Source organism: Balaenoptera physalus (genome assembly GCF_965194825.1).
Source record: "Balaenoptera physalus genome assembly, chromosome: 7".
NCBI lineage: Eukaryota > Metazoa > Chordata > Mammalia > Artiodactyla > Balaenopteridae > Balaenoptera > Balaenoptera physalus.
In genome coordinates, this window is record NC_138886.1 from 81,052,148 (window position 1) to 81,070,418 (window position 18,271).

An 18,271-nucleotide genomic window follows, 5' to 3' on the forward strand; every position below is an offset into this window, starting at 1 on the left:
CCCTATTTATAAATCTTATACATCTCTGGTTAATGAAATGACATTATGCAAGTATTTCTAGTTATCTTTTGGACCTGTGTATCTTAAATTTAGAGAGGAGACGAACCATAATTCAGGATACCATTTCAGGCATTAGAAGGAAAATTATGTCCCTGAAACCTATTTTAGCTAGAAAAGGTTTCACAAGCTTTTCACTGAATCAACTGTTCTAATATTATTTACTAATTTTCTTAATAGGTCCTCTGTCAACTGGAATGCTAAAGGCCACAGGCATATTACTGCACTGCCTTATAAATACACTATAAATAGCAAATAACCAATTAACCAGAATATCTCAATATGCCCAATGTGCCGGTTTAAAACTTTTTACTCTATTCACTGTCAGTATGAATATACACTTTGCATACTTTTTTGAGTTAAACGATTTTGAGATTTTATTGGTTTGGGTTTATTGTTTTGGTTGTACTATATAAACAAGGTTAATTGTTTAGTCACGATTATTTTAAGAGCTTTCTTTGAGTTTAGTGTACTCAGATATGAATACAAACATATGAAACTGTCAAGCATCATACAAATGTGAAACATACTACTATTTCTGAAATAAAGGGATTACTTGATTCTTTCTAAAATCTCTTTGAGCACTAATACTCTATAATTCTATGCTAAATATCTTAAGTTAAGCATCCAACCAAAATCTGCCTGGCTGAGTGGTATTCCCAGGGTAAAACATTTTTTTTAAAAAATCATTTTTAGTTTACCCACAGATCTCAAAACAGTTCTTTTTTTAATTGAATTATGTGATCCTTTTCTCACTCATCTTTAACGGTTTAATCCTCAGTGCCCCCATTTATGAAAATAAACTAGGTCCATTAAATATAACAAAATGAGAATTTCTTCTTACAGCAGTGCCATCTGGTGATGAAAATCTGCATGTACAGAAATAAGCTAAACTGAATGGATGCTTGGATTGAGTTTTTTGACTTACAAAAAACACTTTTAGTCTTAATTGTCTTGCTATTACAACCAAACACTTTGATGTAATGTATCTGAGTTCTCACTTGTCAATCAGAAAAACCATAAATTCCTTATATTTCAAACTATAAAAAATTTACTAATTCACTGCATCAATATAAACATTAAGACTTTATATCTCTAGAGAATTCCTTGGTGGCACAGTGGTTAAGAATCTGCCTGCCAAGGCAGGGGACACGGGTTCGAGCCCTGGTCCAGGAAGATCCCACATGCCACAGAGCAGCTAAGCTCGTGCGCCACAACTACTGACCCTGAGCTCTAGAGCCCGCAAGCCACAACTACTGAGCCTGAGTGCTGCAACTACTGAAGCCCGCACGCCTAGAGCCGGTGCTCTAAAGATAAACGTGCAAGTTTACAAAGTAAGCAGTGGGGGAAAAAAAAGTGTTACTAAAATCCTCTGGGAAAAAACAGAGCTCAGAAAACATAAAGTTAACAGGATGTATGATTCAACAAATTTTCTTATGTTTTACATAAAGCTTCTGGAGACAATGAATTCATAAAACAAGGTAAAAAGCATAAGTTACCAAAATCATTATCGACATCCTTAAAAATTACCACCAGTGAATTGTGAAAATGAGTAAGTCATGGAAATTAGACTATAAAAATCAACACCTTGGGACTTCCCTGGTGGCGCAGTGGTTAAGAATCCGCCTGCCAATGCAGGGGACACGGGTTCGACCCTGGTCCAGGAAGATCCCACAGGCCGCGGAGCAACTAAGCCCGTGCGCCACAACTACTGAGCCTGTGCTCTAGAGCCCACGAGCCACAACTACTGAGCCCGTGTGCCACAACTACTGAAACCCAAGCACCTAGAGCCCGTGCTCCACAACAAGAGAACCCACGGCAATGAGAAGCCTGCGCACTGGAACAAAGAGAAGCCCCCGCTCACCGCAACTACAGAAAAGCCCGTGCGCAGCAACGAAGACCCAACGCAGCCAAAAATATAATAAATAAATAAATTTTTTAAAAAATCAACACCTTTAGCATACTGCCATATGGGGAAATTCTCTGTTCCCTTTTCTGGGAAAAAAGCTCTGTGTAGTAAATGAGAGTGCTTCTCCAATAAGCAACCCAGTTGCCAGGCCACAGGAATTCAGTTTACTCTTGTGTTCCATCCTCTCTATCACTCTCCACCCCCAAGAACTACTATCCTGGAACAGGTTCCAAGAGAATTCTTAGAATAGAAACAGTCAAGAGCAAGAGATTCTAAAAATAATCCAGTAGAAACTCAAACATACATATCTCAAGTTCTTGAGTGGCAGGAAGCACCAGGTTATTCAATCTATACAACCAAATTTTAACACCGATTTTAACCTCACCTCATTCAAAGTAAATTTAAAAGATGTGATAGATTTTAACAGGGGTAAGAAATGCTACTACATTTTTAACCTCCTTAAAAACAAAATCAGCAAAATACCACATAAAGCTTCCTAGATTATCTAAAGTGCAAGAATGGTCTAAAATTACTTGTAATAGACGGAAAGTAAACCAGCAGAATAAACCAATTTGATTAAAGTACAAAGACTGTCTCTGTAAAGGGACACTTTTAGAAAATGTTTTATTAACTGTTATTTTTTTCAAGGACTTTTTGTAGATAAGATACCTCAGTGAAACAGCTGCATTTTCAAGTGTTCCAGATTTTCAGAATGAACTGGACGTGGTTAACAGCCACCTGCACTTCTATTAAAGTTTACATAAGCAAATACCACAAACTCGTAAGAGGACCCTACCTAAAGTTAGACATTAAAAAGGCATAAAAAAAATATTGTTGGGGGACTTCCCTGGCAGTCCAGTGGTTAAGACTCTGTGCTTCCAATCTGCGAGTGTGGGTTCGATCTCTGGCTGGGGAACTAGGATCCCACATGCCACGCAGCACGGCTAAAAAAAAAAAAAAAATTGTTGGGTAAAAATTTATCTACAAACCATGTAAACCCTAACAGAAAAACAAGGATACATTTGGTCATCCTGAGAAGTTACAGAACACTTGTTGATAACATGCTGAGAACTGTGAAAACTTTGGTGAAAGCACAAAGGGCTTTATTTAAGATAGTAAGTATCACAAAGTGTCAGCATTGGAAGGTACCTCTGAAACCAGGAGGTTCATAGAGTATTTCATCCACTGCATCAAGAAAAAATTATATTCCAGAAACAGCAAAATGAATGTCTTTTTTTTTTTTCAAACAGAATATAATTAACCCACACAACATGAATTATTTAATCAGCTAAGAGCTCAACTACTAAGAACAGAAGCTAGTCTCCATCAAGAATGCTCACAGAGGGGACTTCCCTGGCGGTCCAGTGGTTTAGACTCTGTGCTTCCACTGCAGGGGGCACGGGTTCGATCCCTGGTCAGGGAACTAAGATCTCACATGCTGCATGGCTCAGCCCAAAAAAAAAAGAATGCTGACAGAGATGCTGTTCACTCGGTCCTTAGGCCAATGGAGCCAGGACTATCTTAGTTAGACTGGCAAGGATGGGTAGGGGGTCCTTCATCTGTATCAAAGACTCATTCACTCATTCTCAATAGCCTGAAACCATTAAGTAATGACAATAATATAGCAACAAATGCATACTGTTTACCAAGTGCCAGACACCACTGAAGTGCTTTATGCATACAGAATTAAGTCATTACCTTGCCGACAACATTCTGAAATACATCCTAATACTACTCCCATTTTACAGACAGGAAACTTAAGACATACAAAGATTCACAGCTAGTTAAGTGGTAAGGTCAAGATTCAAACCCAGGCCATCTGGCTCCACAGTCTGTGTTCTCACCCACTATGCTATGCTGCAAGCATATATATCAATTATAGATATACAACAGACTCCAACTCAGCTTCCTCTTCTTTAAGACGGCATAACTACTGTTGGCGTCACCTTCATAACTCATACCTGATGCGAAAGATCTGGTTCTGGGTCAGAATCTCACCTAGCTTCCCAGCCTTTCAGATACCCACAGGTGCTCCCTTGGCTGTCTATTGTAATGTTTTTTGGGTTTTGGTTTTTTTTAATAGATTTATTTTATTTATTTATTTCTTGGCTGTGTTGGGTCTTCGTTGCTGTGCGAGGGCTTTCTCTAGTTGCGGCGAGCGGGGGTCACTCTTCGTTGCTGTTCGCAGGCTTCTCATTGCAGTGGCTTCTCTTGTTGCGGAGCACAGGCTCTAGGCCCGTGGGCTTCAGTAGTTGTGGCACATGGGCTCAGTAGCTGTGGCTCGCGGGCTCTAGAGCGCAGGCTCAGTAGTTGTGGCCCACGGGCTTAGTTGCTCCGCAGCATGTGGGATCTTCCCGGACCAGGGCTCGAACCCGTGTCCCCTGCATTAGCAGGCGGATTCCTAACCACTGCACCACCAGGGAAGCCATGTTCTTGCTTTTTCTATTAAGAAAATACCCATTATTCTCAACCTTTTTCTGCAGAGGAAATTCATTTTTTCATTCCTGCAGAGAACAACACTGATTTGTATTAAGAACCTCAACAAATTTGGGACGCCCAAAGCAGCCAACAAGCGGAAGTCTACATCCCCAACTCAGGAGAGAGTAAGGCAGCTACGGTGCCAAGGAGTGCCAAGGAACTCTAGTATGAGACCCAATTCCACGCAGCTAAACTTCTTGTGCCCTGCGTGCCAGGAGCTGACCAAGCTGATACTTTTATTCTCCACAGCTGCTGAGGGCAGGGTCAGGCCTCTAGCAGTTGGTGGACAAGGTTAACTCCCCTACACCCAGGCTTGGCTGACAATGTTATCTGCTATTCTGTACATATAATCTGCCCACAGAAAAGATGAGTGCTGATGAACCCTTGAACATTATAGGCCATCAAAAATTATTTGGTATAGTCATATTTCTCTTTCAGGTTACCTAAGGTCAGGGGAGAAAAAGTATTTAACTGCCTGTGGCTGCTTCCTTACATGTGTCCCACTCCTACACTGCTAATTTCTTGGCTCTAAAGCCTATCTTTAACCAAGACCCTAGTTCAGCAGCTATCTTATGATTCTTTGCCCTCCTAACCCTTAGAAGCCCCTCGTTGTTCATGACCAGTCTTAATCCCTTCTTCTAACAGCCCTTTCTCTCAAAAAAGGTGGGGAAGGGGGTTTCAGACTTCCAGTGGTTATGATTCCACGCTTCCAACGCAGGGGGAGCAGGTTCGATCCCTGGTCGGGGAACTAGGATCCCACATGCCTCGCTGCATGGCCAAGAAAAAAAAATCTTAAAAAAAAATAATATTTTTATAAAAAATGGATGGAGGTTGGAGGGGGCACCTATACTATACAGCATTTCAGAAGACCTACAAGTTGTAATACTGTACTTTTTATTTAGATTGCAATCAAACAAGCACTCTCCAAATAATACCAAGATGTTACATTCATTAGAGGGTTACTACACCATAAAGACTAGTAAAGGGTCTAGTTTTTTTTTAATTAAAAATATAACAGGGGCTTCCCTGGTGGCGCAGTGGTTGAGAATCTGCCTGCCGATGCAGGGGACACAGGTTCGAGCCCTGGTGTGGGAGGATCCCACATGCCGCGGAGCAACTAGGCCCGTGAGCCACAACTACTGAGCCTGCAAGTCTGGAGCCTGTGCTCCGCAACAAGAGAGGCCACGATAGTGAGAGGCCCGCGCACCGCGATGAAGAGTGGCCCCCGCTTGCCGCAACTAGAGAAAGCCCTCGCACAGAAACGAAGACCCAACACAGCCATAAATAAATAAATAAATACATACATACATACATACATACAAAAAACTTACACTGGAACTAGATTAAAATAGAATTTCTATAAATCACCCACTTACCAGAATATAATATTAATGGCTTTCTCATAAATCCAGTAATAATTCTTGCTAAACACAGACACTCACACACACTTTTTCTTGCTCTGCGTATATCAGATTCTGTTCACCTTCCTGTGTGTTATTCTCTGGTCTTGCTCCCCCAGAATTAGTACCCACCCACATATACAGTGACACATCCACAGAGTCAGCTTTCTGCTTTCAGCCTCCATTTCTGAAACCTTCTAAGTTCCTCACAGGCTCTGGCAACAAGGAATTACTATATACCCATTATCTTTAATAACCTCTAATAAAATATAACCTGCAAAAATACTGAATCACTGTGCTGAAATTAACACAATAGTGTAAAGCTACTATACTTCAATTAAAAAAAAAAAAAGAAAAGGAATTACTAGATAACTATGCTATTATCTCCTGCCATGTTCTGATCCTGTGGTTGCACAGTGGGCCTAAGGAACCAACAGAATGGTGAAACAAGTAAAGGAGGAGCCCAGAAAAACTGCTACTCCATGAAAACACCAGAATGTCAACCCAGGTTTGTTAGCTTACTTATTAGCTACAAGTGCCTTTCTATCCATGTCCGATACTTAACAGTGATATCTCCGGAAGCATGGGGAATTTCCCATCATCAAATAAACAAAGTTTAAGACTCTGGAATAGTGGATACCATCCATCACCACCCCTCGTTGCGTAGCACAACCACTTGAGCAACTTCTAAAAAATGAAACCAGGTCCTATTAAAATCAGGCTGCTCAGAATAGGTAAGACCCAAACATCAGTATTCTTTTTTAAAAGTTCTCCAAGCAGTTTCTAAAAAGTTAAACAAAGACTTACCATATGACCAAGCAATTCCAATCCTGGGTACATACCCAAGAGAACTGAAAACATATATTCACCCAGAAATGTGCACATGGAATGTTCATACGCAGTATTACTCATAACAGCAAGAAAGCAGAAACAACCCAATGATGAATGGATAAACAAACTGTGATATAACCACGCAATGAAGTATTATTCAAGTACTAAAAGGAATAAAATTTCTGATAAAAAACTACAACATGGATGAACCTTGAAAATGTTATGCTAAGTGAAAGAAGCCAGTCACAAAAGACCACATATGTATACTGTATTATTCCATTTATATGTAATTTCCAGAAGAAGCAAATCCATAGAGCCAGAAAGTAGATTAGTAGATGGGATCAGGAGAGAATGGGCAGATGCTAATGGGAAGCTTCTTTTTGGGATGATGAAAATGTTCTAGAAATAGTGATGTTTGCACAACTGTGTGAATATACTAAAAACCACCGAGTTGCATACTTTAAAAGGATGAATGTTATGGTATATAAATTACATATCTATTTTTAAAAGACAAGCTCTCCACTTAAAAGCTTTTGCACAGCAAAGGAAACCATAAACAAGATGAAAAGACAACCCTCAGAATGGGAGAAAATATTTGCAAACGAATCAATGGACAAAGGATTAATCTCCAAAATATACAAGCAGCTTATACAGCTCAGTACCAAAAAAACAAACAATCCAATCAAAAAATGGGCAGAAGATCTAAATAGACATTTCTCCAAAGAAGACACACAGATGGCCAACAAACACATGAAAAGATGCTCAACATCACTAATTATGAGAGAAATGTAACTCAAAACTACAATGAGGTATCACCTCACAACGGTCAGAATGGCCATCATCAAAAAATCTACAAACAGGGCTTCCCTGGTGGCGCAGTGGTTCAGAATCTGCCTGCTAATGCAGGGGACACGGGTTCGAGCCCTGGTCTGGGAAGATCCCACATGCCACGGAGCAGCTGGGCCCGTGAGCCACAACTACTGAGCCTGCGCGTCTGGAGCCTGTGCCCCGCAACGGGAGGGGCCGCGATAGTGAAAGGCCCGCGCACCGCGATGAAGAGTGGTCCCCGCTTGCTGCAACTAGAGAAAGCCCTCGCACGAACCGAAGACCCAACGCAGCCAAAAATAAATAAATAAATAAATAAATAAATAAATAAATAAATAAATAAATAAAGTAGCTATTAAAAAAAAAAAAGGAAAAAAATCTACAAACAAATGCTGGAGAGGGTGTGGAGAAAAGGGAACCCTCATACACTGTTGGTGGGAATGTAAATTGATACAGCCACTATGGAGAACAGTATGGAGGTTCCTTAAAAAACTAAAAACAGAACTAACATATGACCCAACAATCCCACTACTGGGCTTATACCCAGAGGAAAAAAACACACGCACCCCAAATGTTCAGAGCAGCACTATTTACAACAGCCAGAACATGGAAGCAACCTAAATGTCCATCAACAGAGGAACGGATAAAGAAAATGTGGTACATATATACAATGGAATATTACTCAGCCATAAAAAGGAACGAAACTGGGTCATTTGTAGAGACATGGATGGACCTAGAGAGTGTCATACAGAGTGAAGTAAGTCAGAAAGAGAAAAGCAAATATCATATAATAACACATGTATGTGGAACCTAGAAAAATGGTACAGATGAACCTGTTTGCAAAGCAGAAATAGAGACACAGACAAAGAGAACAAATGTATGGAGAGCAAATGTATGGATACCAAGGGGGAAAGGGGTGGGGAGGGAGGAACTGGGAGACTGGGATTGACACATATACATTACTGATACTATGTATAAAATAGACAACTAATGGGAACATACTGTATAGCACAGGGAACTCTACTTAATGTCCTGTGGTAACCTAAATGGGAGGGAAGTCCAAAAGGGAGGGGATATCTGTATGTGTATGGCGGATTCATTTTGTTGTGCAGTGGAAGCTAACACAACATTGTCAAGCAACCATACTCCAATAAAAATTAATTAAAAAAAAAAAAAAAAAAAAACACAAGCTCTCCATATTTCTAACGTGCAGCCAGGATGTCAGGCCACTACTCGGGAACAGCGGCTCTCACAGTGTGGTGTCTGGACCAGCCGCATCAGCATCAGCATCACCGGAGAACCTGTCACAAATGCAAATTCCAAGGTCATCCCAGACCTAGTGAATCAGAAATGTTTAAACAAGGCTTGATGAACAATAAAATTTGAGAATTGCTGCCCTCAAAGAACCTTAGATGAAAGCTTTGATCCAACTGGTTCAAATGGAAAGGTGAGAAAGCTGCAAAAAGCATAATTTCACTTTATTATTTTACTGTATGACTGTGTAACAGTCATACAAAGTTCCAAAAAACACTGAAAAATGGGAAAAATAAAACCACCACCTACAGTTCCACCACCCCAAAATAACTACTGTTAATAGTTTAGTGAATAGCCAGCCTTCCAGTGTTATCATTTGTTTTGCATCATTGTAATCCACAAGAAAAGACTATATCGTACTTTTATCACAGAACATTAACATATAAACTATTATGGAAAAGCAAGGTAGCATTATAATTAGCACTTCAATTACACTATTCAGCTGAGAAGTTGGGTATATTATGGGAATATGAAAGAAAATTCTTTAGGGGCCAAAATGTTTTTGGCTCCAAGCTTTTTTGATATAACTGCCTTCTAAAATGCCATACTTCTCTTCCTTGGCAAATACAGTACAATAAACATGATTTAACTGTTTCTGATTCTACATCAGTTATTTTAGCCACATGATGGGTAATGGGAGGAATTAGTATGAACTATTCTAACTCCAGGACATGCCTAGGAACTTACTTTCCTAAATAAATTCATCATATCATCATCCTTCTTGTCCTTGGCTTCTTTCTCAAAAGTGGCAGCATTGACATATCTGCATGGCTTCTGGGTAGCATAGTATGGCCACGTTCCAAAAATAATTTCGAACCCAACGACAATACAATCTTTCAGGCTGTTTCCTTGTCATTTGTTTTAAAATCATCTGCACTGTTTTTAATCACTGATTTGCTGTCTTTCGGGGGGTGGGGGCGAGATGACTTTCCACCCAAGCCTTACACAGAGTAAACCCTTAAATGTTTCTTGATTTTCCCCAGGTTGTTCTATGGTAGCTTGAATGATTAAGAGACAACCACTGATTCACTGATGTTAGCATGCATTATATCAGGCACCAAAAAAAAAAAAAAAAAAAACCAGAAAAGAAAAAAGAGGGACTTCCCTGGTGGTCCAGTGGGTAAAACTCCATGCTCCCAATGCAGGGGGCCAGGGTTCGATCCTGCATGCATGCCACAACTAAGAGTAATAAATTGCCAACTGAATGCTCCCATCTCAAATTCTCCTATCTCTAACTTTAGTTTGACTTGGCTCTTCCACAACCATGTTCAGCTGCATTTATCCCCACCTATCCTCTCGCGAGAATCAAGTGAAGTCTCAAGAGTCATTAGAACAGGATAGACGTAATGCCAATAGTCTTAGTCTGTGAAGACTGAGACATATTTTTGTAAATTTTTTGCCTTCACACCCTCACTCCCATTCTGCCACCACCCTCCAGCTCCACATCCATCAGAGCAAGATTAACTTCTCGCTAGTTGCTCCGTCCCAAGGGCTTCATAGGGAAGGGGATAAGCAAGGAAGTCGCCTTCTCCCTTTGGGTTATTTATTTTCTCTTCCTGAGACCCAGTCAGAAAGAGGAAGGTGGGGCTTCCCTGGTGGCGCAGTGGTTGAGGATCCACCTGCCAATGCAGGGGACACGGGTCCAAGCCCTGGTCCGGGAAGATCCCACATGCCGCGGAGCAACTAAGCCCATGCGCCACAACTACTGAGCCTGTGCTCTAGAGCCCGTGAGCCACAACTACCGAGCCCGCGTACTGCAACTACTGAAGCTCGCACGCCTAGAGACTGTGCTCCGCAATGAGAAGCCACAGCAATGAGAAGCGCACACACTGCAACCAAGAGTAGCCCCCGCTAGCCGCAACTAGAGAAAGCCCGTGCGCAGCAGCAAAGACCCAACACAGCCAAAAATAAATAAACAAAATAAATTTATTTTAAAAAAAAAGAAAGGGGAAGGTGTCGAGCTATAGGCTAATCTACCTCACCAATCTTGGGGATACAAGTTCAATGAGCCAAGTCTTTCTTTTAGTCAAGTCATATTGACCAGAACCAGTTACAAAGATCAAGAATCAAAGATTTTCAGGATTTCCCTGGTGGTCCAGTGGTTAAGAATCCGCCTTCCAATGCAGGGGACATGGGTTCGAGCCCTGGTCAGGGAACTAAGATCCCACATGCTGCGGGGCAACTAAGCCCACACCACAACTACTGAGCCCAGGTGTGCCTCAACTGCAGGGCCCACGCACTCTGGAACCCGCACACCACAACTACAGAGCCCACGCACTCTGGAACCCGCACACCACAACTACAGAGCCCACGCGCCGCAACAAAGACCTGACACAGCCAAAAATAAAATTAAAAAAAAATTAAAGAATCAAAGATTTTTTTATTCTTGATACTCTAAGCCAAAACATTATCTTAAACTGTAATATCAGTTTAACTCTTGCTTCTTATTTTCAAGCACAGAAAAGCCATAACAATACTCAACACTGGAAAATCTCCAAACTCCCCAAGATGTGAAAAGAACTTCAGGAAATAGCCCTATTCAACAACACTCAAAATGTTACCTAGTTCAACTCCTAATTAGTTAAAAGTTTTAATCCATTATCTCACATTAATTTATTGTTTTGGTTTTTGGGCAAAGCAGCATCTCTGCTAACCCCTCTCATATAGTAATCACTTTTACTGCCAAAAGTGACTAAATCCCAACTATACTTTCACAACAGACAAAACTTTACAAATCTTCAATTCTTTTTATTTTTTTAATTGAAGCTTAGTTGATTTACAATATTATATTACAAATCTTCAATTCTTACTGAAGACAAAATATTTCAAGTACTCTCATTTTTCACATCTCTGCACAAATCATTTAAACATTTGGCACTCAATTGTTACAAATATTTCACAATTGATTTAAAAGGTTCAGTATATCCATTATTGAGCTATTTGAAAACAGCTATAAAATAAGCCAAAAATATAAACACTGATTTTTTAAGTACTTCACACCCACAGCTTTTCGTTACAGTTCTTCAGCTTTCCTCATATATCCAAGATATAAAGTCTTGAATTGCTTGGCTTTTTTTTTTTTTAAAGCGTATTTGTTTTATTCTAATGGCATCCTTATTATTGTTTCACTCATGCCAAAAGCAACTTTTTAAAAAATGTCAGTTACCTGAAGAATGTATCCATCAAAACATAGTCATGCAATCCATTTAAATGTTACCACACCTGTCACTTATGCACCAGGCTCAGTTTTCATTCAAACCAAATACAAAATTCCTTAATAAGGAAATCTCCTACGACTACATTGAGAAACTATTCCATACCCTTTTCCTTCTCACAAGGATGTGCATCAAAACCTGTTCAACTATTCTATACATCCAGATTAATTTCAAAAACAACGGCTTAGAAAAATTACCTTCCATGTACTCTTGGAAACTGCATGTAATTTTAAGCAATGACTACATAAGCTATATTTCTCAAAAAGAATACACTCACTGCCTCCATTTCCTCACTAAACAACTCCTTAACTTTCAGTCTGCTTTCCACCACCCTACCACTGCAACAGAAGGAAAGATACTATTTCCCCAGGTCACCACTGACCTCCACATAATTGTCGAATCTTTCTTGTTCTCATTCTTTTGGCTGTCTCTGGCATACAACACAGTGTATAACTTTTTCCCTTGGCTTTTAAGACACTACAACATCTTAGTTCTTTTGTTCTCAAATCCTAAGCGGCATCCCATCTTTCTCCCACCCCTGAAAAAACAAAATTGTTCAATTCTTAAGCACGTTCTCTCTTCCCACAAAAATTTTATGCCCTACTGGCGTCAATAATTACCTCCAACTTCAACGCAAAAGCTAAACACTATGTCTCTCCAGAGATTCAGCCTCCATGTAACTGCCTATTAGATAGCTACACCTATAATGGAATTCATCCAAAACTGCCTCATTTGAAGATTTCCAAAATTTTCCAAGTAACCAAGGGCATGTTTCAAGTGTTCCAGAGCTCAAAACCTTTAAGCCATTCTTTTAGTGCACCATTTCTTCCTATACCCATTTAAGTAATAAAGGATTTAAGGCCTTAAATCTATGCCTTCCTTTACATTCTCTCTGCCATCAACTTTCTACAGGTACCTGAATTAAGGGTCACTGTACTTAAAGCCTCAAAGGTTCTAAGAATTTCTAAGGTATCTATATCAACTAGAATATCAATAATTGCCTCTTCTCTACTTCACTGAAATGTCACACCCGTATTTACCTGTCTGAACTATCTTAATTATGAAACTGATGTCAAAGTGGAATGTTTAATCTTTTAGAATACTGCTAAACTCCATCAACTTCTGTTCACAGACCACCAACCATCACAAATAAATACAAGGTCTTTATTCCTTTCTGATCCCTACACTTGTCATTCTCCCAGACTGCACCTGTTTTTTTGTTCTGTTTTGTTTTTTGCCTCCACCCTCCACAGACAGGTTTTCTCAACAGCATACTGAACATACACCTATTTTCTCATTTTCTGTCCTTCAATGAAACAGCAATTACTCTTTACTTGACATCCATAGTAACTCCATGGTGTTTTAGGGTCACTTAACAATATACTAAACAGCCCTACTTAATAGCAGCTTGAGTTCTTAAGTGTAATTTTATAGGCTTCCTGTCACTCTTCTTAGGGTGTGCTGGTGTGCGATCAATTGCCACTTCTCAGTGTTGTGTGCCTGACCTTCCTCATAGGATGCACCTAAATTGGCAGAGGGCTTAGAGACCAGCTCACCACGCTGATTAGAACAGCGAGTAAAATCAGAATGAAAAACTAAAGCGAAGGCAGGTGTGTTGTTTTTATTTTTTAAACCACAGAAATCAAGTCCAACCAAACCAGTGACTAAACCCTAACATATAAAACAGATAAAAATGAAATAAGTCTAGTGGAACCAGGCACAGGAGTGCAACGGCCCCACCTGCATATCCATCCCTCATTCCCCATCCAGTACAAAACCCGAGCCTTATGTACCACAAATGTGGACACTGTTTGACTTACCAGCTAGCACTTGGCCGTATTCGCAATAGCAGTATTTCACATAGGTAAAGTAGTACAGTATTGTGATTAGGAGCACAGGCTTGGAAGTCGCAAAAATTACTAGATTAAGCAACCTTGACCACTTTACTCTTTCTCAAGTCTGTGAGGAGCACCAAAGAAGATAATGTACCTCAGATGCTTAGCCTAGATCCTAATCGCTACCATAAATGGTAGCAACTATTGGATTAATGTACACTGACCACTTTCTTTTCTGTTGATTCTATTTCAAAATACTCTCAATTTATTCAAACAATTCAAATAACTTTACTGTGGTATAATGAATATCATAAAGTTCACCCTTCCTAAGTGTACAATTCAATGATTTTTAGAATTTACGAAGCTGTACAACTATCACCACAGGCCAACTCTCAGTCCAACAAAATCCTGTGTGACACTGGTCATTTCTTTGTCCCACAGATGGCTAGACCGTCAGAGTATATAAATTGGTTCATGGTAAGCTAGCTACATCCCATTACAGCTAGGATCTTTTGATGAAGTGAGATAAGCATTAGAACAATTAAACAGCTCAAACTACCTTTAAAAAAGTGAAAGTTCTTCTGTGATAATAAAATAGTAAATGGTCTACTTTAGCTAACAAGGATTTTATTCCTGTTACCACCACCAGGATTGTTCTGTAATATACAGGGGTATTTTTTCCACCATTACCTTAGCACACCCAATTACAAGTAATTAAAAAGGTACTAAATTGGGGCTTCCCTGGTGGCGCAGTGGTTGAGAATCTGCCTGCCAATGCAGGGAACACGGGTTCGAGCCCTGGTCTGGGAATATCCCACATGCCGCGGAGCACCTAGGCCCGTGAGCCACAATTACTGAGCCTGCGCGTCTGGAGCCTGTGCTCCGCAGCAAGAGAGGCCACGATGGTGAGAGGCCCGAGCACCGCGATGAAGAGTGGTCCCCGCTTGCCACAGCTAGAGAAAGCCCTCGCACAGAGACAAAGACCCAACACAGCCAAAAATAAATTAATTAATTATTTAAAAAAAAAAAAAAAGGTACTAAATAGGGACTTCCCTGGTGGTGCAGTGGTTAGGAATCTGCCTGCCAATGCACGGGACACGGGTTTGCGCCCTGGTCCAGGAAGATCCCACATGCCGCAGAGCAACTAAGCCCGTGCGCCACAACTACTGAGCCTGCGCTCTAGAGCCCGTGAGCCGCACCTACTGAAGCCCGCACACCTAGAGTCCATGCTCTACAACAAGAGAAGCCACCGCAATGAGAAGCCTGTGCACCACAACAAAGAGCAGCCCCAGCTCGCCACAACTAGAGAAAGCCCGCGTGCAGCAACGAAGACCCAACGCAGCCAAAAATAAATAAATAAATTTATTTTAAAAAAAAAAGGTACTAAATAAGCTTAGAATTTTTTTAAGAGGTCATCTGATCTTCAGCAATTCAAAGTATTTCACCAAGTAACTGATATTATACCAGGAAATTTTTCATCAAAATAAAATGAGATCTTGATTGGAGGGGAAAAACTGAGCCCTTCATTAAGTTACAATAAAAAACTGACCCAAAGAAAATGTTTAATGCAACTAAATTACATTAAGAATAACTTTGTTTCTCTTTTACTAGTTGCTACAAATAAACTACCAAGTCAAGGCCAAACAAAAGATACAATAATATGGTAATCCAAATAATAGCAAATTCCAATAAAACTTAATTTTGAACATTCAAAATGTTTTAACATTCCAAGTGTTTTAACAAAAGAAACAATTATAACTTCAGGAATTTGCCCATAATTGACCCTACAGGAATAATGCAGGAAAAGTAAGGCTCAGACTCCCAATACCTCAAGGAAGCCTTGCCCCGTACCTGGAATCAACTGGCAGTGCTTTCCTCTGTCACTCCCAACAGCATCCTCATTCCTAACTGCACTGTCTTCCCACTAGAATTAAGCACCTAGAGAACAGGGACAGTGCATTATTCATGTGTATCCCTAGCACCTAACAGTTGCTAACAAGTAGCAACAATAAATCTTTGTTCAAGTAAACACCTGTACAGTAGCATATATCATTAACAACAACAAAAAACTGTCATTCAGGCCTAATTTGGATTAACCTACATTCTGAGCATTTCAGAGAAATAAAATGTCATGAGAATATACTATCTAAAAAAGTTTTTATAAATGTAATAGTTTAGCTTCATTCCCACAACAAAAAGGAACTTTCATCAGTGTTTCAAAACTTGGAGTGGGCAAAGGAGTAACAGAACACTTTCAGTCTTCAAATGGCCCAAGAAAATTACACTTATCCTACAATAAACTGCAATTTACTTAACATTTGCACGAATTATCTTAACTAAGTAACAGCAGTAGTTACCTCTTGCTTATCAGATCATCTGACTGGCAGTTACATCTGATAAATAATTGAGAAAATAATCACTTAAGAAATGGATTATCGGGACTTCCCTGGTGGTCCAGTGGGTAAGACTCCATGCTCCCAATGCAGGGGGCCTGGGTTCAATCCCTGGTCAGGGAACTAGATCCCGCATGCATGCCGCAACTAGAAAAGATCCCGCATGCTGCAACGAAGATCCCGCAGCTAAGACCCGGTGCAGCCAAAATAAATAAGTATTAAAAATACTAGCCTAGGGGCTTCCCTGGTGGCGCAGTGGTTGAGAATCTGCCTGCTAATGCAGGGGACACGGGTTCGAGCCCTGGTCTGGGAAGATCCCACATGCCGCGGAGCGGCTGGGCCCGTGAGCCACAATTACTGAGCCTGCGCGTCTGGAGCCTGTGCTCCGCAACAAGAGAGGCCACGATAGTGAGAGGCCCGCGCACCGCGATGAAGAGTGGCCCCCGCTTGCCACAACTAGAGAAAGCCCTCGCACAGAAACGAAGACCCAACACAACCAAAACTAAATAAACTAAAAAAAAAAAAAAAAAAAAATACTAGCCTAAGCTCTAAAAAAAAAAAAAAAAGAAAGAAATGGATTATCATTCATTAGTGTACTTCAGTGACAATACCTAAATAGGGTAAATCAGAAACCCTGATTGAATAGGGAGTTATAAAAGACATTTTCTGAACAATTGGGAAAACCTGAATGTGGATTTATATCAGATTTTTATTGACATTATACATTTTTAAATAATTATTCACTTTCCTAGGTGTAATAATGTTATTGTGGCTGTTTGTAAGAGAAGCTTTTCGTTGTAAAGAGACACTTGCTAAGGAAATATTTAGGCATAAATGTCAAGATGTTTGCATTTCACTTTCAAATCATTCAGCCACAGAAGATAATGTGTGGAGTATATACAGGAAAAAAATGTGGCAAAATATTAAGTAGTAACTCTACTTAAAAGGTACACATTATACTCTTTCAGCTTTTATAGATTTGAAATTTTTTTTTTAATTGGAGGAAAGCAAACAGAAAAAAGAATTAAAACTGCAAAAGGACAGAAAAACAATAAACACCAGGCAAGTATAAGACCGTATGGCAGGACTTCCCTGGTGGCACAGTGGTTAAGAATTCACCTGCCAGTGCAGGGGACACAGGTTCAATCCCTGGTCCACGAAGATCCCACATGCCCGGTAGCAACTAAGCCCATGTGCCACAACTGCTGAGCCTGTGCTCTAGAGACCGCAAGTCACAACTACAGAGCCCGCGTGCCACAATTACTGAAGCCCACGCACCTAGAGCCTGTACTCTGCAACAAGAGAAACCACTGCAATGAGAAGCCCGCACACTGCAACGAAGAGTAGCCCCCGCTCACCACAACTAGAGAAAGCCCGCGCGCAGCAACGAAGACCCAATGCAGCCAAAAATAAATAAATAACTTTTTTAAAAAAAGGTATGGCAGAAATATATCCAAAACATCCATAATTACCATAAACATGAATGGTCTCCATGCTCCAGTTAAAAGAGAAGTTGGCAGCTTGTATTAAAAAGCAAAATCCAGCCGTGTGTTGTTCATAAAAGATCTACCTAAAACATCCCACTAGAATTGGCTAAAACTAAAAATTAAATCAATACCAAATGTTAGCAAGGATATGGAGCTCTTACCCATTCGGTCTTGCGAATTAAGTTCCAATGTCTATAGTATCCATTGTATGTACGAATTAAATTCTTCTGTAGGTGTCTAGAATGATACTAGCTATGGAACATCCTCAAGAGAACTGAGAAAACAGTCACTCAACTTTCTGTGTTCTGTGGTTCAAATGTGGCGCCTAATTAAGAACGACTGTACAGTACTATGGAAAATAGTTTGGGATTACCTAGTAAAGTTACACACACCTCACACACAACCCAAAAATTCCACTCTCAGTTATACATAGTCTCAGCAAATTAGTTTACTGTACTTGTTTTGAGGTGGGGTGCAAATGTTCACAAGGGGAATGAGTATAATTTGTAATTGCAAAAAAACTGGAA

General features: G+C 40.2%; 1 protein-coding gene across 3 annotated transcripts in view; it reads right to left on the bottom strand.

The window, feature by feature from the left end:
* Positions 1-18,271, bottom strand: part of UBAP2 (ubiquitin associated protein 2) — a 120,945-nt gene that overhangs the window by 97,117 nt on the left and 5,557 nt on the right. The window contains exons 2-3 of one of the 3 annotated variants that reach the window (XM_082467529.1): positions 15,716-15,802; positions 2,763-2,910 (exon numbers count right to left, since the gene is read on the bottom strand). The exons of 1 other annotated variant lie outside the window; for it this stretch is intronic. The gene's annotated coding sequence lies outside the window, so the exon portion shown is untranslated. The remainder of the gene's footprint in view (positions 1-2,762; positions 2,911-15,715; positions 15,803-18,271) is intronic. One more of the 3 variants, XM_082467528.1, reaches the window with a different exon arrangement.